The 21204-nt window shown below is 54.6% G+C and overlaps 1 protein-coding gene across 5 annotated transcripts in view; it reads left to right on the forward strand.

Annotated features, from left to right (window-relative positions):
- The window catches only part of LOC123759477 (uncharacterized), a 143511-nt gene that overhangs the window by 63089 nt on the left and 59218 nt on the right, over positions 1–21204 (forward strand). The window lies entirely within an intron of this gene.

The following is a 21204-nucleotide window of genomic DNA, read 5'->3' on the forward strand; positions in this document are numbered from 1 at the left end:
CCCCCACCCCCTGCTTTCCCCCCCCCACCCCCTGCTTTCCCCCCCCCCACTCCCTTCTTTCCCCCCCAACCCACTGCTTTCCCCCCCCCACCCCCTGCTTTCCCCCCCCCCACCCCCTGCTTTCCCCCCACCCCCTACTTTCCCCCCACCCCCCTACTTTCTCCCCCACCCCCTACTTTCTCCCCAACCCCCTACTTTCTCCCCCTCCCCCTACTTTCTCCCCCTCCCCCTACTTTCTCCCCCTCCCCCTACTTTCTCCCCCACCCCTACTTTCTCCCCCACCCCCCTACTTTCTCCCCCACCCCCCTACTTTCTCCCCCACACCCCTACTTTCTCCCCCACCCCCCTATTTTCTCCCCCACCCCCTACTTTCCCCCCCACCCCCTACTTTCCCCCCCCACCCCCTACTTCCCCCCCCACCCCTACTTTCCCCCCTCCCCCTACTTTCCCCCCTCCCCCTACTTTCCCCCCACCCCCTACTTTCCCCCCCACCCCCTACTATCCCCCCCCACCCCCTACTATCCCCCCCCACCCCCTACTATTCCCCCCACCCCCTACTATTCCCCCACCCCCTACTTTCCCCCCACCCCCCTACTTTCCATCCACGCCCCTACTTTCCAGCCACGACCTACTTTCCAGCCACGCCCTACTTTCCAGCCACGCCCCTACTTTCCAGCCACGCCCCTACTTTCCAGCCACGCCCTACTCCCCCCCCCCCCCACTACTCACCCCCCCCCACTACTCACCCCCCCCCCACTACTCACCCCCCCCACTATTCACCCCCCCCACTACTCACCCCCCCACTACTCACCCCCCCCACTACTCAGCCCCCCACTACTCACCACCCCCCCCACTAACCCCCCCCCACAACTCTCCCCCCCCACAATTCTCCCCCCCCACAACTCTCCCCCCCCACAACTCTCCCCCCCCAAAACTCTCCCCCCCCCACAACTCTCCCCCCCCCCACAACTCTCCCCCCCCACAACTCTCCCCCCCCCCACAACTCTCCCCCCCCCCACAACTCTCTCCCCCCCCACAACTCTCTCCCCCCCCACAACTTCCCCCCCCCCAACTCCCCCCCCCCCAACTCCCCCCCCCACAACTTCCCCCCCCTCCAACTTCCCCCCCCTCCAACTTCCCCCCCCTCCAACTTCCCCCCCCTCCAACTTTCCCCCCCCTCCAACTTCCCCCCCCCTCCAACTTCCCCCCCCCTCCAACTTCCCCCCCCCTCCAACTTCCCCCCCCCCTCCAACTTCCCCCCCCCCCTCCAACTTCCCCCCCCCCTAAAACTTCCCCCCCCCCCCCTCCAACTTCCCCCCCCCCTCCAACTTCCCCCCCCCCTCCAACTTTCCCCCCCCTCCAACTTTCCCCCCCTCCAACTTTCCCCTCCCTCCAACTTTCCCCCCCTCCAACTTTCCCCCCCCCCTCCAACTTCCCCCCCCCCTCCAACTTCCCCCCCCCCTCCAACTTCCCCCCCCCTCCAACTTCCCCCCCCCCTCCAACTTTCCCCCCCCCCTCCACCTTTCCCCCCTACTCCCCCCCAATACTCCCCCCTACTACTACCCCCCACTACTTTCCTTATTTCTGCCCCCAGTACGTCCTCCCCCCAGTACGTCCTCCCCCCAGTACGTCCTCCCCCCCGTACGTCCTCCCCCCCTACTACGTGTTCCCCCCCACTACGTGTTCCCCCCCCACTACGTGTTCCCCCCCCACTACGTGTTCCCCCCCCCCTACGAGTTCCCCCCCCACTACGTGTTCCCCCCCCCCACTACGTGTTCCCCCCCCCCACTACGTGTTCCCCCCCCCCCGCTACGTGTTCCCCCCCCACTACGTGTTCCCCCCCACTACGTGTTCCCCCCACTACGTGTTCCCCCCCCACTACGTGTTCCCCCCCACTACGTGTTCCCCCCCCCCACTACGTGTTCCCCCCCCCCCACTACGTGTTCCCCCCCCCACTACGTGTTCCCCCCCCCGCTACGTGTTCCCCCCCCCGCTACGTGTTCCCCCCCCCGCTACGTGTTCCCCCCCACTACGTGTTCCCCCCACTACGTGCTCCCCCCCCCACTACGTGTTCCCCCCCCCACTACGTGCTCCCCTCCACTACGTGTTCCCCCCCACTACGTGTTCCCCCCCACTACGTGTTCCCCCCACTACGTGTTCCCCCCCCACTACGTGTTCCCCTCCCACTGCGTGTTCCCCCCCCCACTGCGTGTTCCCCCCCACTACGTGTTCCCCCCCCACTACGTGTTCCCCCCCACTACGTGTTCCCCCCCACTACGTGTTCCCCCCCCCCACTGCGTGTTCCCCCCCATTACGTGTTCCCCCCCCACTACGTGTTCCCCCCCCACTACGTGTTCCCCCCCCACTACGTGTTCCCCCCCACTACGTGTTCCCCCCCCCACTACGTTTTCCCCCCCACTGCATGTTCCCCCCCATTACGTGTTCCCCCCCACTACGTGTTCCCCCCCCCCACTACGTGTTCCCCCCCCACTACGTGTTCCCCCCCCACTACGTGTTCCCCCCCACTACGTGTTCCCCTCCCACTGCGTGTTCCCCCCCCCACTGCGTGTTCCCCCCCCACTACGTGTTCCCCCCCCCACTACGTGTTCCCCCCCCCGCTACGTGTTCCCCCCCCCCCACTACGTGTTCCCCCCCCCACTACGTGTTCCCCCCCCACTACGTGTTCCCCCCCACTACGTGTTCCCCCCCACTACGTGTTCCCCCCCCACTACGTGTTCCCCCCCCACTACGTGTTCCCCCCCCACTACGTGTTCCCCCCCACTACGTGTTCCCCCCCCACTACGTGTTCCCCCCCCACTACGTGTTCCCCCCCCCCACTACGTGTTCCCCCCCACTACGTGTTCCCCCCCCACTACGTGTTCCCCCCCCACTACGTGTTCCCCCCCACTACGTGTTCCCCCCCACTGCGTGTTCCCCCCCCACTACGTGTTCCCCCCCCCCACTACGTGTTCCCCCCCCCACTACGTGCTCCCCCCCCACTACGTGTTCCCCCCCCCACTACGTGTTCCCCCCCCCCACTACGTGTTCCCCCCCCCCCACTACGTGTTCCCCCCCCCCACTACGTGTTCCCCCCCCGCTACGGGTTTCCCCCCCCACTACGTGTTCCCCCCCCCACTACGTGTTCCCCCCCCACTACGTGTTCCCCCCCCCCCCCACTACGTGTTCCCCCCCACTACGTGTTCCCCCCCCACTACGTGTTCCCCCCCGCTACGTGTTCCCCCCCCACTACGTGTTCCCCCCGCTACGTGTTCCCCCCCACTACGTGTTCCCCCCCCCACTACGTGCTCCCCTCCACTACGTGTTCCCCCCCACTACGTGTTCCCCCCCACTACGTGTTCCCCCCCACTACGTGTTCCCCCCCCACTACGTGTTCCCCCCCCACTGCGTGTTCCCCCCCACTACGTGTTCCCCCCCACTACGTGTTCCCCCCCCCACTACGTGTTCCCCCCCCCCACTACGTGTTCCCCCCCACTACGTGTTCCCCCCCCCACTACGTGTTCCCCCCCCACTACGTGCTCCCCCCCACTACGTGTTCCCCCCACTACGTGTTCCCCCCCCCCACTACGTGTTCCCCCCAACTACGTGCTCCCCCCCACAACGTGCTCCCCCCCACTACGTGCTCCCCCCCCACTACGTGTTCGCCCCCCACTGCGTGCTCCCCCCAATCTGTGCTCCCCCCCACTACGTGTTCCCCCCCCCCACTACGTGTTCCCCCCCCCCACTACGTGTTCCCCCCCCCCCCCACTACGTGTTCCCCCCCCACTACGTGTTCCCCCCCCCACTACGTGTTCCCCCCCCCACTACGTGTTCCCCCCCACTACGTGTTCCCTCCCACTACGTGTTCCCCCCCCACTACGTGCTCCCCCCCCACTACGTGTTCCCCCCCCCCCACTACGTGTTCCCCCCCCACTACGTGCTCCCCCCCCACTACGTGTTCCCCCCCCCCCACTACGTGTTCCCCCCCCACTACGTGTTCCCCCCCCCCACTACGTGTTCCCCCCCCCACTACGTGTTCCCCCCCACTACGTGTTCCCCCCCACTACGTGCTCCCCCCCCCACTACGTGTTCCCCCCCCACTACGTGTTCCCCCCCCACTACGTGTTCCCCCCCACTACGTGTTCCCCCCCCACTACGTGTTCCCCCCCCCCACTACGTGCTTCCCCCCCCACTACGTGCTCCCCCCCACTACGTGCTCCCCCCCCACTACGTGTTCCGCCCCCCCACTACGTGTTCCCCCCCCCCACTACGTGTCCCCCCCCCACTACGTGCTCCCCCCCCCCACTACGTGTTCCCCCCCACTACGTGTTGCTCCCCCCACTGCGTGTTCCTTCCCCCACTACGTGCTCCCCCCCACTACGTGCTCCCCCCCCCACTACGTGCTCCCCCCCCACTACGTGCTCCCCCCCACTACGTCCCCCCCCCCACTACGTCCCCCCCCCCACTACGTCCCCCCCCACTACGTCCCCCCCCCACTACGTCTCCCACCACTACGTCTTCCCCCACTACGTCCCCCCCCACTACGTGCTCCCCTCCACTACGTGTTCCCCTCCACTACGTGTTCCCCCCCCACTACGTGTTCCCCCCCCACTACGTGTTCCCACCCCCACTACGTGTTCCCCTCCCACTGCGTGTTCCCCCCCCACTGCGTGTTCCCCCCCCACTGCGTGTTCCCCCCCCACTGCGTGTTCCCCCCCACTACGTGTTCCCCCCCCCACTACGTGTTCCCCCCCCCACTACGTGTTCCCCCCCCCACTACGTGTTCCCCCCCCCCCACTACGTGTTCCCCCCCACTACGTGCTCCCCCCCACTACGTGTTCCCCCCCCCACTACGTGTTCCCCCCCCACTACGTGTTCCCCCCCCACTTCGTGTTCCCCCCACTTCGTGTTCCCCCCCCACTACGTGCTCCTCCCCCACTGCGTGTTCCCCCCCCCCCACTGCGTGCTCCTCCCCCCACTGCGTGCTCCCCCCCACTCTGTGCTCCCCCCCACTCTGTGCTCCCCCCCACTACGTGTTCCCCCCCACTACGTGTTCCCCCCCACTACGTGTTCCCCCCCCCCCACTACGTGTTCCCCCCCCACTACGTGTTCCCCCCCCCACTACGTGCTCCCCCCCCACTACGTGTTCCCCCCCCACTACGTGTTCCCCCCCCACTACGTGTTCCCCCCCCACTACGTGTTCCCCCCACTACGTGCTCCCCCCCCACTACGTGTTCCCCCCCCACTACGTGCTCCCCCCCACTACGTGTTCCCCCCCACTACGTGCTCCCCCCCACTACGTGTTCCCCCCCCCCACTACGTGTTCCCCCCCCCACTACGTGCTCCCCCCCACTACGTGTTCCCCCCCACTATGTGCTCCCCCCCACTACGTGTTCCCCCCCCCCACTACGTGTTCCCCCACCCCCACTACGTGTTCCCCACCCACTACGTGCTCCCCCCCACTACGTGCTCCCCCCCACTACGTGTTCCCCCCCCCTACTACGTGTTCTCCCCCCACTACGTGCTCCCCCCCCCACTACGTGTTCCCCCCCACTACGTGATCCCCCCCACTACGTGATCCCCCCCCACTACGTGTTCCCCCCCCCACTACGTGCTCCCCCCCCACTACGTGCTCCCCCCCACTACGTGCTCCCCCTTCCACTACGTGCTCCCCCCCCCACTACGTGTTCCCCCCCACTACGTGTTCCCCCCCCACTACGTGTTCCCCCCCACTACGTGCTCCCCCCCACTACGTGTTCCCCCCCACTACGTGTTCCCCCCCCCCCACTACGTGTTCCCCCCCCCACTACGTGTTCCCCCCCCACTACGTGTTCCCCCCCCTACGTGTTCCCCCCCACTACGTGTTCCCCCCCCCCACTACGCGTTCCCCCCCCCACTACGTGTTCCCCCCCCCCCCACTACGTGTTCCCCCCCCACTACGTGTTCCCCCCCCTACTACGTGTTCCCCCCCTTACTACGTGTTCCCCCCCTTACTACGTGTTCCCCCCCCCCACTACGTGCTCCCCCCCTACTACGTGCTCCCCCCCCACTACGTGTTCCCCCCCCCACTACGGGCTCCCCCCCACTACGTGTTCCCCCCCACTACGTGCTCCCCCCCCACTACGTGCTCCCCCCCCACTACGTCCTCCCCCCCCACTACGTGCTCCCCCCCACTACGTGTTCCCCCCCACTACGTGTTCCCCCCCACTACGTGCTCCCCCCCACTACGTGCTCCCCCCCCACTACGTGCTCCCCCCCCCACTACGTGCTCCCCCCCACTACGTGTTCCCCCCCACTACGTGCTCCCCCCCACTACGTGTTCCCCCCCCCCCCCACTACGTGTTCCCCCCCCCACTACGTGTCCCCCCCACTACGTGCTCCCCCCCACTACGTGCTCCCCCCCACTACGTGTTCCCCCCCCCACTACGTGTTCCCCCCCCACTTCGTGTTCCCCCCCCACTACGTGTTCCCCCCCCCCCACTACGTGTTCCCCCCCCACTACGTGCTCCCCCCACAACGTCGCCCCCCACAACGTCGCCCCCCACAACGTCGCCCCCCACAACGTCGCCCCCCACAACGTCGCCCCCCACAACGTCGCCCCCCCCCACAACGTCGCCCCCCCACAACGTCGCCCCCCCACAACGTCCCCCCCACAACGTCCCCCCCTACAACGTCCCCCCCCCCTCACTTCGTCCCCCTACTACGTTCCCCCCCCACTACGTTCCCCCCCCCACTACGTCCCCCCCCCCACTACGTCCCCCCCCCCACTACGTCCCCCCCCCACTACGTCCCCCCCCACTACGTCCCCCCCCCCACTACGTCCCCCCCCCCACTACGTCCCTCCCCCCACTACGTCGCCCCCACAACGTCGCCCCCCACTTCGTCCTCCCCTCACTATGTCCCCCCTCACTACGTCCCCCCTCACTACGTCCCCCACACTTCGCCCTCCCCCAACTTCGTCCCCCCCCCCCACTCCCCAAGAAAGGGAGTGGGAAATGAATGACATGGTGTGGGAGGATCATTTCCCACTCCCTTCCAAGAAAGGGAGTGGGAAATGAATGGATATCGAGGGCACTTGGTGTCAATTGCCGGCTGGAAAGATATTGCAAATCAAATGCAGTATCTTTCATAGACAACTGGGAACACTTCTATGGAAGAAATGAAATGTATGCTCGTGATGGGGTGCATCTATCGAGAGCTGGGGTTGTTGCTGTTGCGAACTCGTTGGAAGAAGTGGTTAGAGGTGTTTGGGTTTAAACTGTTAGTAGATAGAGGTATGGGAATTGATTTGGAGGAAGGAGGTAATAAAAGTATGTGTTTGTGGGAGAAAGGAATTGGCAAAATGATCAGGGAAAGAGAAGGGCCTCAAAATAACAATTCACTTAGGGTATATTACACTAACAGTAGAAGTCTAAGAAATAAAATTAACGAATTAAATGCTCTTGTCTGCACAGAAAAAATATATATTATTGCACTTACCGAAACGTGGATGAATGTAGAAAATAGAGAACTATTAGCTGAATATCAAATAAATGGATTTAAACTATTTCACACAGATATATTAGACGAGGAGGTGGAGTAGCCATATATGTTAGGGACAATTTGAAATGTAGTCTCAAAGAGGGAATCAAAACTGAGCCACACACAGAAACTATTTGGATAGAATTAAACGAAAAAGCTAATAATATTATAATAGGAGTTATATATAGGCCACCAAATTTAGACAGAATGGAAGCAAAGCACCTATGGGATGAAATATCTAGAGCATCTAGATCTAACAGTATTTATGTCATGGGTGACTTTAATTTTAGCGGAATAAACTGGTTGAACAAAACAGGAAATAGTGAAGCAGAAGATTTTCTAGAATTAATTGACGATTGCTTTCTTACGCAACACGTTAAGGAACCAACACAGGAAAATAATATTTTAGATTTAGTGTTAACTAAGACTAGGAAAAGGATAGGTCCATTAAAAACTGAGACAGGTCAAATAACTGATAGTGATGAAGAGATGAGTAGTATTTTTAATAAATATTTTGTATCAGTATTTACTAAAGAGGAACTTAACAATATGCCTTCAGCCGAACAAGTCTATGCGGGTGGGGACGAGGACAGGTTGACGAGTTTAGCAGTTACCAGGGAGGATGTTTTTAAACAAATAGTAAAACTCAAACCAAACAAATCCCCAGGGCCGGATGAAGTGTTTGCCAGGGTGCTTAAAGAATGCAAAGAGGAGCTTTGTGACCCACTGTCAACCATATTTAATAAATCAATAGAGTCAGGCAAAGTGCCAGAGTTTTGGAAAGTTGCTAATGTGATACCAGTTTTTAAGAAAGGAGATAGATCACTTGCGTCTAACTATCGACCAATTAGCCTAACGTCTATTGTGGGAAAGTTACTCGAATCTATAATAGCAAATAAAATTCGTCTTCATCTTGAAAAACATAAATTAATAATTGAGTCGCAACATGGTTTTATAAATGGCCGTTCATGTTTAACAAATTTGTTATCTTTTTATTCTAGCATAGTTCAGGCAGTTGATAGTGGTAAGGATTGTGATGTTGTGTACCTTGACTTTAGCAAAGCTTTTGATACAGTGCCACATGAAAGACTGATTAAAAAGATAGTCTCATGGTATTGGGGGTGCTATATTAACATAAGAACATAAGAACAAAGGTAACTGCAGAAGGCCTATTGGCCCATTCGAGGCAGCTCCTATTCTATAACCACCCAATCCCACTCATATACTTGTCCAATCCGCGCTTGAAACAATCGAGGGACCCCACCTCCACCACGTTACGCGGCAATTGGTTCCACAAATCAACAACCCTGTTACTGAACCAGTATTTACCCAAGTCTTTCCTAAATCTAAACTTATCCAATTTATACCCATTAAGCTGGATTAGGGCATGGCTATACCAAAGGAAACAGTTAGTATAAATGGAGTCAAGTCAGTGGGAAAATGTGGTAAGTGGAGTGCCTCAAGGCTCTGTCCTGGGACCTCTGTTGTTTATAATATATATAAATGATTTAGATTCAGGTTTGAGTAGCAACATTTGCAAATTTGCCGATGATACGAAAATCGGTAGGGAAATTAATTCGGAGGAGGACTCGCTATCACTTCAAGTTGATCTAGATAGGGTTTTGAAATGGTCAAAGGATTGGCAAATGCAGTTTAATGGTGATAAATGTAAAGTTCTGAGGTTAGGTAATGATGATAGTTACAAGATACGAGCTTGATGGTGTTGAGATTGCGAAGTCGGACTGCGAAAGGGATCTGGGAGTTATGATTAGTAAGAATTTAAAACAAAAGGATCAATGCATAAATGTTCGTAATAAGGCAAATCGGACAATTGGATTTATTAATCGCAGCGTTAGTAACAAGACTCCTGGTGTGGTTCTCAAGCTATATCTTGCTCTAGTTAGGCCCCATTTAGATTATGCAGTTCAGTTTTGGTTGCCATATTATTGAATGGATATAAATTCACTTGAACGTGTCCAGCGTAGGATGACTAAGTTAATTCCCCAAATTAGAAATCTTTCATATGAAGAAAGATTAACAAAGCTTAAGTTGCATTCACTGGAAAGGCAAAGAGTTATGGGTGACATGATAGAGGTTTACAAGTGGATGAATGGACATAACAAAGGGGATATTAATAGGGTATTAAAAGTATCAACACAAGACAGAACATGAAACAATGGGTATAAATTGGATAAGTTTAAATTTAGTTAAGACTTGGGTAAATACTGGTTCAGTAACAGGGTTGTTGATTTGTGGAACCAATTGCCCTGTACCATTGTTATAAATAGGAGCTGCCTCGTATGGGCCAATAGGCCTTCTGCAGTTACCTTTGTTCTTATGTTCTTATCCCCTCCCCCAACTATTTATCCCCTCCCCCAACTATTTATCCCCTCCCCCAACTATTTATCCCCTCCCCCAACTATTTATCCCCTCCCCCAACTACTTATCCCCTCCCCCAACTACTTATCCCCTCCCCCAACTACTTATCCCCTCCCCCCAACTACTTATCCCCTCCCCCAACTATTTATCCCCTCCCCCAACTATTTATCCCCTCCCCCAACTACTTATCCCCTCCCCCAACTACTTATCCCCTCCCCCCAACTACTTATCCCCTCCCCCAACTACTTATCCCCTCCCCCAACTACTTATCCCCTCTCCCATCTACTTATCCCCTCCCCCAACTAATTATCCCCTCCCCCAACTACTTATCCCCTCCCCCAACTACTTATCCCCTCCCCCAACTACTTATCCCCTCCCCCAACTACTTATCCCCTCCCCCCAACTACTTATCCCCTCCCCCAACTACTTATCCCCTCCCCCAACTACTTATCCCCTCCCCCCAACTACTTATCCCCTCCCCCAACTACTTATCCCCTCTCCCATCTACTTTTCCCCTCCCCCAACTAATTATCCCCTCCCCCAACTAATTATCCCCTCCCCCAACTACTTATCCCCTCCCCCAACTACTTGAAAAACATAAATTAATAATTGAGTCGCAACATGGTTTTATAAATGGCCGTTCACGTTTAACAAATTTGTTATCTTTTTATTCTAGCATTGTTGAGGCAGTTGATAGTGGTAAGGATTGCGATGTTGTATACCTTGACTTTAGCAAAGCTTTTGATACAGTGCCACATGAAAGACTGATTAAAAAAATAGTCTCATGGTATTGGGGGTGCTATATTAAGCTGGATTAGGGCATGGCTATACCAAAGGAAACAGAGAGTTAGTATAAATGGAATCAAGTCAGAGTGGGAAAATGTTGTAAGTGGAGTGCCTCAAGGCTCTGTCCTGGGACCTCTGTTGTTTATAATATATATAAATGATTTAGATTCAGGTTTGAGTAGCAACATTTGCAAATTTGCCGATGATACGAAAATCGGTAGGGAAATTAATTCGGAGGAGGACTCACTATCACTTCAAGTTGATCTAGATAGGGTTTTGAAATGGTCAAAGGATTGGCAGATGCAGTTTAATGCTGATAAATGTAAAGTTCTGAGGTTAGGTAATGATGATAGTTACAAGATACGAGCTAGATGGTGTTGTGATTGCGAAGTCGGATTGCGAAAGGGATCTGGGAGTTATGATTAGTAAGAATTTAAAACAAAAGGATCAATGCATAAATGTTCGTAATAAGGCAAATCGGACACTTGGATTTATTAATCGCAGCGTTAGTAACAAGACACCTGGTGTGGTTCTCAAGCTATATCTTGCTCTAGTTAGGCCCCATTTAGATTATGCAGTTCAGTTTTGGTCGCCATATTATAGAATGGATATAAATTCACTTGAACGTGTCCAGCGTAGGATGACTAAGTTAATTCCCCCCCCCTCCCCGCTCAGCTCGTTGTCGCCGTCTGGGGGCTTAGTGGGCGGCTGCCGGAGTGTGATGCTCCTTGGGACAGTCCTCTGTCCTTTTCTAGCCTTGTGCTCCTGCTGCCGTCCTCTCCAATTCTGCTGGGCATCTTTTCCTTTTCCTTCTGTTTCGTTTTTCTCCCCCCTCTTCTCCTATCTGCTTGCCGTTTCCTGCCGACCTTTTGCTCGTTCTGGTTCTTCCCTTGGACTTCTTCTACTTTGACGCCCGGGTGCTTGAGGAGGCATACTCTTGCACCCATAGAACTGCAGTACCCGACGTCGAGAGCGAGGGGAACCTTTTATTGTCAATCCCCACTTCGTCACTGAACCCGATCTCGACGGACTGTCGGTTTCTTAAGGTGGCGTTTGTGGGGCGTATACTCACGACGCACCCCTAGGAGGCCCCGACAAGATCGGCGATAGCTTCTTGTTGGGTGTCCTGCCTCTAATTGTGGCTCCATGGTGGGTGTGGGGGCACATTCGTGAGTGAATTCGTAATTTCGTCAAGATGATAACCCCTGTTTCGGCTGCTTCTGGCTTACCTTTTCAGGCTCGTGGGGTGGGCGACCAAGCCCCCGAGTCGGTCCGTATTGGAAGACCGGGCTCTGTAGCCTCCGCTGCATTGGGCCCCGACCTTGCTCCTCCTTTGGCCTCTCTGACTCCTTCCCCTGGCTCCCCTCCCTCCTCTGTGGTTGGGTCGAGCCCCAAGCCCCCAGTGGTGACTACCTCGTCCCCTGGCGCGGCTCCTTCTCTAGTTGTTACTACTGCGCCTTTTAACCCCTCTCTCTCTGGGGGTTCTCACCGCCGTTCTCGTCATGGCCGCCCTCGCTCGATTCCTTCCAGTTCTGCTACCTATCAAGCCTTGTTTGGTCCCGCTTCGTGGGCCAAATATTTTGATCTCCTCCCTCTTGATTCTGCGCCTCCTGACGATTTCTCCCTTCATCGACATCTCATTGATTCCGTGGATGCCTCCATTACTTTTAACCCCACTCGTCTCGGTACGCGTGTCGTTGCTGCTCCTTCTCAGGATGCTGCTTCCCGCTTGGCTGCCTTATCCTGCCTTGGCGAGACCCCCGTTCGGGTCTCGAAGAACGTCCAGTTGAATGCCAGTGTTGGCACTATTTTGCTCCCGCCCCATGTTGCGACCGGTGTTCGGGACCTACGCGACTGCCACGACGATATTCGACATATCCTCGCTGCCCAGGGCCATTCTATTCTCCAGGTGGACACGTTTACTCGTCCCCCTCGTGGTAGTCGCCGTCAACCCCTCCGGGTTGTGAAGATTACCTTTGATGGTAGGACCCTTCCACCGTCTGTCATTCTTGCTGGTGCCAGGTGCTCTGTCCAGGAGTACATTCCTTCTCCTCGGCTCTGCAACAAGTGCTGGAGGTTTGGGCATGGTGCCCTCCGCTGCTCCGGGACTGTCTCTCTCTGTCCTTTGTGTGGTGGCGAAGGTCACTCTAAGTCGGAGTGCGCTTCTCCCCAGGCTCGTTGCCTCAACTGCGGTGAGGCCCATCCTACCTTCTCCCGTGCGTGTGTCCATTACAAGCTTGAGGCAGCCGTCCTCAACTTGAAGCACCGGGAGCGTTTATCTTTTCCTGAGGCGAGGCGCCAGGTTCGCCGGCTCCCGCCTTATGCTAATATCTCTTATGCTCGCGTGTTGCGCTCTTCCTCTCCTCGTCCTTCCCGCCTTCCTCAGACTCACAACCGTTTCCAGGCCTTGGACCCTGATGCGCCCACTGCCCCCTCCTCTGTCCCTTTGGGTTCTCTCCCGAAGGATCCTCCTCCTGGTCCTCTGTCTGGGGTTCCCCTTCCTTCTACCCGGTCTGTCGTGTCTTCTGTGTCTCCTTCCTCGTCCCCCTCCGATCCTCCTTCCCATCCTCTTCCTCCATCTATCGGCTCTCCCCGCCGCCTGTCGGTGCGGGCGGATGTCCATCGCTCTCCTAACGGCCGTCGTGTGTGCTCTCGTTCGGCTTCTCCTGTTGAGACACTGGAGTCCGTTGCCCGGTACGTAGTTGCTGGGACACCGGTCTCTTTAAGTCAGAAGCGTAAGCCTGGCTCCTCTCCTTCCTCTTCCCCGGCGGGTAAGAAGGCTTCGCTTTCTTCCTCAGCTCCTCCTTCTGGCTCTGTTGCTCCTTCCACTCCCGTTTCAGTGCTTGCGCCCCCTGTTCCTGCTATGGAGGTTTCTTTGGCCCCTGCTTCCCTTTCGGTTGCTGCTCTTGCTGGGGTGCGCTCCTCTCTTTCTACTCCCCCTCTTCCTGCTGCTGTCCTTGACTGCTCCTCTCCGTTGTCTCCTCCTCCTCCTCCTCCTCCTCCTCCTCCGGACCCTGCCCGCCCACCTCTGATCTGTTCTCCCGTTTCCTTCCCTCCGTCTTTGCTCAGTTTACCCATGCCCCCTAACCCTGACTTTGCTGACCCTGATCCCGACCCTGATATTCTTTAACGTGCTCTGTTGGTCTTTCGCCTTTGTTTCTTCCTTGTTCTCTGTTTTTGTCCTTTCTCTTCTCGTCGTTGTCCATTCTTCAATGGAACGTTCGAGGTTATTACGCCAATTTCCTCGAACTCCAACTTCTGGTTTCGCGGTTTTCGCCCCTTTGTGTCTGTCTCCAGGAGCCGATGCTTGGTGCTCGTCCTGGTCGTTTTCGTGGCTATTCCTTTCTCTCCCCCCCCCCCCCCAGCCATTGCTGGGGCTTCTAATTCTTCTGCTCTCTTGATTCGGGCTGATGTTCCCTTTGTTCCTTTACTTTTTCCTTCGCCTCTCCATTGTTCTGCTGCTCGTATCTTTGTGGGGAAATGGTACACAGTTTGTTCCATTTATCTCCCCCCGAGTGTCCCGCTCTCTCTTCCTGATTTGAAACACCTCCTAGACTCCTTGCCGGAGCCTGTGCTCCTGCTGGGTGACTTCAATTGTCGTCATTCTCTTTGGGGTGACGTTCTGACGAATACCCGGGGTCGCCTCCTTGAGCCGTTTCTCCTCTCTTCTTCCCTGTCTCTTCTGAATTCTGGTGAGCCCACTCATTTGGACTCTCGAACTCGCACCCTTTCTTGTCTTGATCTTTCTCTCTGCTCTTCTTCTCTTTACTTAGATTTCACATGGCAGGTTCTTGATGACCTCCATGGAAGTGATCATTTCCCCATCCTTGTTTCCTTTTTCTCTTTTCGCCCTTCCCTCTCTTTCCCTAGGTGGCAGTTTGCTAAGGCGGACTGGACCCTGTTTTCCCTCAGTGCTACTCTCTCTGACCTCTCCCTTCTGCCCCTCTCTCGCGCTCTCCTCCTTTTTCATGACACTGTCTTCGACGCTGCCCTCCGCTCTATTCCTCGCTCTTCCTCTCGGGGTCCACGGAAGTGCGTTCCCTGGTGGAATGCGGACTGTGCTCGGGCTGTCCGCTGTAAGCGTGCAGCCTGGAAGAAGCACCGCCGTAGGCAGACGACCGATTCTTTTCTTTTCTTTCGGAAAGCGAGTGCGGTGGCCCGTAGGGCCATCCGTACGGCTAAACGTGAATGTTGGGCATCTTATGTCTCGACAATTACGTCCGAAACCCCTCTGGCCCAGATCTGGAAGCGTATCCGCAAGATAGCAGGCAAGTTCGTTCCCGATGTTTCACCGGTCCTTCACCTCCATGATACTCTTGTGGCGGACCCGTTGCAGGTCGCTTCCGAACTGGGTTCCCACTTTTCTTCTGTTAGCTCTGGTCTTCATCTTCCCCAATCTTTCCTTCTTCGTAAACCTGTCCTTGAGTCTCGTCCTTTAGATTTCTGCACTCATCTTCAGCTTCCCTATAATGATCCCTTCTCTCTCTCTGAACTTCGTTCTGCCCTGGCCCTCTGCGGTTCTACGGCGGCGGGCTCCGATGGTATTCATTATGAGATGCTTCGCCATCTCCCTCCGAGCACGTCTCAGTATTTACTGAGTCTGTATAATCGGATCTGGGAGTCGTCGTCAGTCCCTGAGGACTGGCTCGATGCCGTTGTCCTCCCTGTTCGCAAACCAGGGTCTCTGGGTACTTCCCCTAAGGACTTTCGCCCTATTGCTCTCACAAGTTGTGTCTGCAAACTCTTTGAACGTATGGTTAACGTTCGTCTGATGTGGTTCCTGGAACACCATCACCTCCTCTCCCCTTCTCAATTTGGTTTCCGCAAGTGCCGCAGCACGACAGATGTCCTGGTGAACTTGGAGGTCTATATACGTACTGCTTTTGCTGCGAAGACCTCCGTTGTTGCCGTCCTTTTTGACCTAGAAAAGGCTTACGACACCACTTGGCGTTATCATATCCTATCTCAACTTCATTCTTTTGGCCTTCGTGGTCATCTCCCTCTCTTTCTCCGCAGCTTCCTCTCTCGTCGTTCCTTTCGGGTGCGCCTTGGTACCGCTCTCTCTCCCCCTTTTCAGCAATACGAAGGTGTGCCCCAGGGTAGTGTTCTGAGCACTACTCTTTTTCTGGTTGCCCTCAATGGTCTTCTTTCCTCTCTTCCTTCTGGTGTCTTCTCCGCTCTCTATGTCGATGATCTTACCCTTTGTTGTCAGGGTGATGATTCGCCTCTCCTTCAACGCCGGCTTCAACTTGCGATTGATGCCGTGTCGTCTTGGGCCACAGGTCATGGCTTCAAGTTCTCTACTTCTAAGACTTGTGCCATGACTTTTACGCGGAAACGGGTTGTTCTTCGTCCCTCTTTGTCACTTTATGGTCATCCCCTTGAATACAAAGATTCCGCGAAGCTTTTGGGGTTATTCCTTGACACTCGTTTGTCTTGGTCTCCCCATATCTCTTACCTCCGTGTTGAGTGCTCTAAGTCCCTTACCCTCCTTCGGGTCTTGTCCCATACTTCTTGGGGGGCAGATAGGCGCACTCTCCTTGCTTTACATTCCTCTCTCGTCCTGTCTAAGCTCGATTATGGTTGCCCTGCTTACTCGTCTGCTTCTCCTTCTACTCTTCGCCGTCTTGATGCTTTGCACCATACTGGGTTGCGCCTCAGTTCTGGTGCCTTTCGTTCGACTCCCGTCCTTAGCTTGTATGTTGACACTGGCTTCCTGTCTCTCCAGGACCGCCGTGATCGCTACTGTCTTCGCTATCTTGCGCGGTCCTTGCAACATCCTTCCTCTCGTCTCTGTCGTGCTTTAACTTTTACCCCTCCTGCGGTTCCTGTTCCTCTTCACCACCTCCCTCTTTCTGTCCGGTTATCTCGCCTGCAGGATTCTCTTTCCGTTCGTATTTCTGATGTTTCTCCTCGTGTTGTTCCTTCTTTGCCCCCGTGGAGGGTCCCTCTTCCGCGGTTTTGTACATCCTTGACTCGTATCACTAAAGCTTTTACCCCTCCTACAGTTCTAAAACGCCTTTTCCTCGAGCACTTTTCTTCTCACTCCCGCTCCGTTTCTGTCTTCACCGATGGGTCTAAGTCAGCGGACGGTGTTGGCTACTCTGTTGTTTTTCCTGATCGCACTTATATGTGTCGCTTGCCTCCGGAGACTAGCATCTTTACAGCGGAACTTTATGCTATTCTCTATGCTCTTCGTCTCCTGCTTTCTCGTTGTCAGTCTTCCTTTGTGGTTGTTGTTGACTCTCGTAGTGCCCTCATGGCTCTCGGGTGCTTTAATCCAGTTCATCCGGTAGTTGTCGAGATCCAGCATTGGCTGTTTCTCGTTCACAGTAAATTTAAGTCGGTTGAGTTTTGTTGGGTTCCCAGCCATATTGGCGTGTCTTTAAATGAGCGTGCGGATGCTGCCGCTAAGGAAGCTGTCCGCTCTTGTCCCATCTCTCGTAAAGGCATTCCGTATTCCGACTTTTACCCGGTTATCCATTCCTCAGTCCTTACCCGTTGGCAGGCTTCTTGGTTGTCTGTTACTGGTAACAAGCTACGTACTCTTAAATGTTGTGTTTCCTCGTGGCCGTCCTCCTTCCACCGTAACCGGCGGTGGGAAACAGCTCTAGCGAGGTTGCGTATTGGCCATACTCGCTTAACCCATGGTCACTTGATGGAGCGCCGCCCTGCTCCTTATTGTCCTAGTTGCATTGTCCCTCTTACGGTCGTGCATGTCCTTCTTGAATGTCCTGACTTCCAGGACGAGCGTGTGTCTTGCTTTCCGACCGCCCCTCGCGGTCACCTGTCCCTCGATAGAATTCTTGGTGACTCGGATACTTTTGATATCGTTCGCCTTATGCGTTTTTGTTCTCGTATTGGCATCCTTGGTGATATTTAGCGCCCTCTGATTATTTTGCGTATTTGATGGTGCTACATAGCCTTCCCGGTTTGGTGCCTTCTTTTGATAATTACTTACTTACTTAAGTTAATTCCCCAAATTAGAAATCTTTCATATGAAGAAAGATTAACAAAGCTTAAGTTGCATTCACTGGAAAGGCGAAGAGTTAGGGGTGACATGATAGAGGTTTACAAGTGGATGAATGGACATAACCGGGGGGATATTAATAGGGTATTAAAAGTATCAACACAGGACAGAACACGAAACAATGGATATAAATTGGATAAGTTTAGATTTAGGAAAGACTTGGGTAAATACTGGTTCAGTAACAGGGTTGTTGATTTGTGGAACCAATTGCCGCGTAACATTGTGGAGGTGGGGTCCCTCGATTGTTTCAAGCACGGGTTGGACAAGTATATGAGTGGGATTGGGTGGTTATAGAATAGGAGCTGCCTCGTATGGGCCAATAGGCCTTCTGCAGTTACCTTTGTTCTTATGTTCTTATCCCCTCCCCCAACTACTTATCCCCTCCCCCAACTACTTATCCCCCCACTAACTATTTATCCCCCCAACTATTTATCCCCCCAACTATGTATCCCCACAACTTATTCCCTTAACTGCTAATTCCCTCCAACTACTTATCCCCACCCTACTACTTATTCCCCCTACTACTTATTCCCCCTACTACTTATTCCCCCTACTACTTATTCCCCCTACTACTTATTCCCCCTACTACTTATTCCCCCTACTACTTATTCCCCCTACTACTTATTCCCCCTACTACTTATTCCCCCTACTACTTATTCCCCCTACTACTTATTCCCCCTACTACTTATTCCCCCTACTACTTATCCCCCAACTACTTTCCCCCCACCCCCCAACTACTTTTCCCCGCAACTTCTTTTTCTCCCCCAACTACTATTCCCCTTCTACAAATCCCCCTTACTACTACTATTCCCCTTCTACAAATCCCCCTTACTACTACTATTCCCCTTCTATAAATCCCCCCAACTACCTATTCACCCCAACAACCTATCCCCCACAACTACTTATCCCTCTCTACTACTTATCCCACCAACTAATTACCCTACCTACTACTTATCTCCTCCAACTACTTAACTTCTCAATATCGAGAAGAAATGGAGACAAATATTAAAAGGACCTCGTCATGGGAAGTCGTAAAGGACAGGGGTCTTAAGAAGACTTGGACTAGACCGCCTACAGACGCGCTATGGACAAATTCATTTGCACTGTTGAAAGATGAGTGCTGTGGTGAGCCTGCAGTTCACTCGAAAAGGAAATCAACGAAGAGCAACGAAGCTATATCTTGCTCTTGTTAGGCCCATTTAGATTATGCAGTTCAGTTTTGCTCGCCGTACTATAGAATGGATATAAATTCACTTGAACGTGTCCAGCGTAGGATGACGAGTTTAATTCCCCAATTTAGAAATCTTTCTTACGAGGAAAGATTAACAAAGCCTAAATTGCATTCACTGGAAAGGCGAAGAGTTAGGGGTGACATGATAGAGGTTTACAAATGGTTGAATGGACATAACAAAGGGGATATTAATAGAGGTATTAAAAGTATCAAGACAAGACAGAACACGAAACAATGGGTGTAAATTGGATAAGCTTAGACTTGGGAAAGACTTGGATAAATACTGGATCGGTAACAAGGTTGTTGATTTGTGGAACCAATTACCGAGTAATGTTGTGTGGAGGTGGGGTCCCTCGATTCTTTCAAGCACGGGTTGGACATGTATACGAGTGGGATTGGGTGGTTATAGATAGGAGCTGCCTCGTATGGGTCAATAGGCCTTCTGCAGTTACCTTGTTCTTATGTTCCTCTCACTGTCTGGCCTGTTGCCGCCGTGAGGGGGCTAGGAGAGCAGCTGCTGGAGTCTGATGCTCCATGGGTCAGTCCTCTGTCCTTTTGCAGCCATATGCTCCTGCTGCTGCCTTTACCAATTTTGCCAAACCCCTTTATCTTTCCCTCGTGTTTCATTGTTCTCCCACCCTCTTCTCCTATCAGAGTGTCATTTCCTGCCAATCTTTTGCCTGTTTTGATTATTCTTTCGACCTTTTGTTTTGACGCCCAGGTGTTTGAGGAGGCATACTCCTGCACCCGTAGAACTGTAGTGCCCAACGTCTCGAGCGAGGGGACCCTTTTATTGTCAATCCTCCTTGCGTCACTGAATCCGTTCTCGACGGTCTCACGGTTCTTAAGGTGGCGTTTGTGGGGCGTATACTCACGACATACTCCTGGGGGGGGGGGGGGCCGGCAAAATCAGCGATAGCTTCTTGTTGGGTTTCCTGCCTCTAATTGTGGCTCCATGGTGGGTGTGGGGGCACATTCGTGAATGAAAGTTTTTTCTCGTTTTCATGGTAGATAATGTTTCCCTTGTACCTTCTCACGATCGTGGGGTGGGCGACCAAGCCCCCGAGTTGGACTGTGTTGGAGGACCAGGCCCTGTAGCCCCCGCTGCATTGGGCCCTGACGACCTGACTACTTCACTCAGCTCCCCTCCCTCCCTCTGCGTTAGGGTCGAGTCCCCCAGTGGTGACCACCTCGTCCTCTGGCACGGCTTCGTCTCTCCTTGTGACTACTGCGCCTTTTACCCCCCTCTCTCTCTGGGGGTTCTCAACGCCGTCCCCGCCACGTGGACGGCGTTGAGAACGATCGCACGATCGTTGGCACGATCGTTGAGAACCACTCGCACGATCCCTTCCCGTAATATTACTTACAACGCCTTGTTTGATCCCGCTACGTGAGCTAAATACTTTGATCTCTACCATCTGGATTCTTCTACTCCTGACGATTTCTCCCTCCATAAACACCTTGTTGATTCAGTAGATGCCTCTGTTACTATTAACTCCACCAGTTACGGTACGCGTGTCGTCGCTGCTCCTTCTCAGGATGCAGGTACTCGCTTAGCCGCTTTGTCCTGCATTGGAGAGACCCCTATTTGGGTCTCCAAAAACGCTCGGTTAAATGCCAGTGTTGGCACCGTTTTCCTCCCACACCATGTTGCAACTGGAGTTCGTGACCTCAAAGATTGCCATGAGGATATTAAACATATCCTCGAAGCCCAAGGCCATTCTGTCCTCCAGGTGGACATGTTTTCTCGACCCCCTCGTGGTCGTCGCCGTCAGCCCCTTCGAGTTGTAAAAATCACCTTTTATAATAGGCCCCTTCCGCCCTCTATTATTCTTGCTGGTGCCAGATTCTCCATTCAGGAGTACATTCCCTCTCCTAGACTTTGCAATAAGTGTTGGAAGTTCAGGCACGGTGTCCTCAAATGCACCAGTACTGTGTATCTATGTACCATGTGTGGGGACGAAAGTCATTCTAAGTCCGAGTACACTTCTCCCCAGGTTTGCTGCCTCTATTGCGGTGAGGCCCACCCTACCTTCTCACGCTCGTGAATGCACTACAAACTCGAGGAAGCCGTCCTCAACTTGAAAGACAGGCGTGATCATCTGTCTTTTCCTGAAGTGAGAAGTCAAGTTCGTCGTCTCGCCCCATTCGCGGGCATCTCCTACGCTCACGTATTGCGTTCTACCTCTCCTCGTATTTCCCATCTTCCTCAGTCTCACAACTGTTTCCAGGCCTTAAACCCGTCCACACTCACCACCTC

Source organism: Procambarus clarkii, chromosome 32, assembly GCF_040958095.1.
Source record: "Procambarus clarkii isolate CNS0578487 chromosome 32, FALCON_Pclarkii_2.0, whole genome shotgun sequence".
In the NCBI taxonomy this organism is placed as follows: Eukaryota; Metazoa; Arthropoda; class Malacostraca; order Decapoda; family Cambaridae; genus Procambarus; species Procambarus clarkii.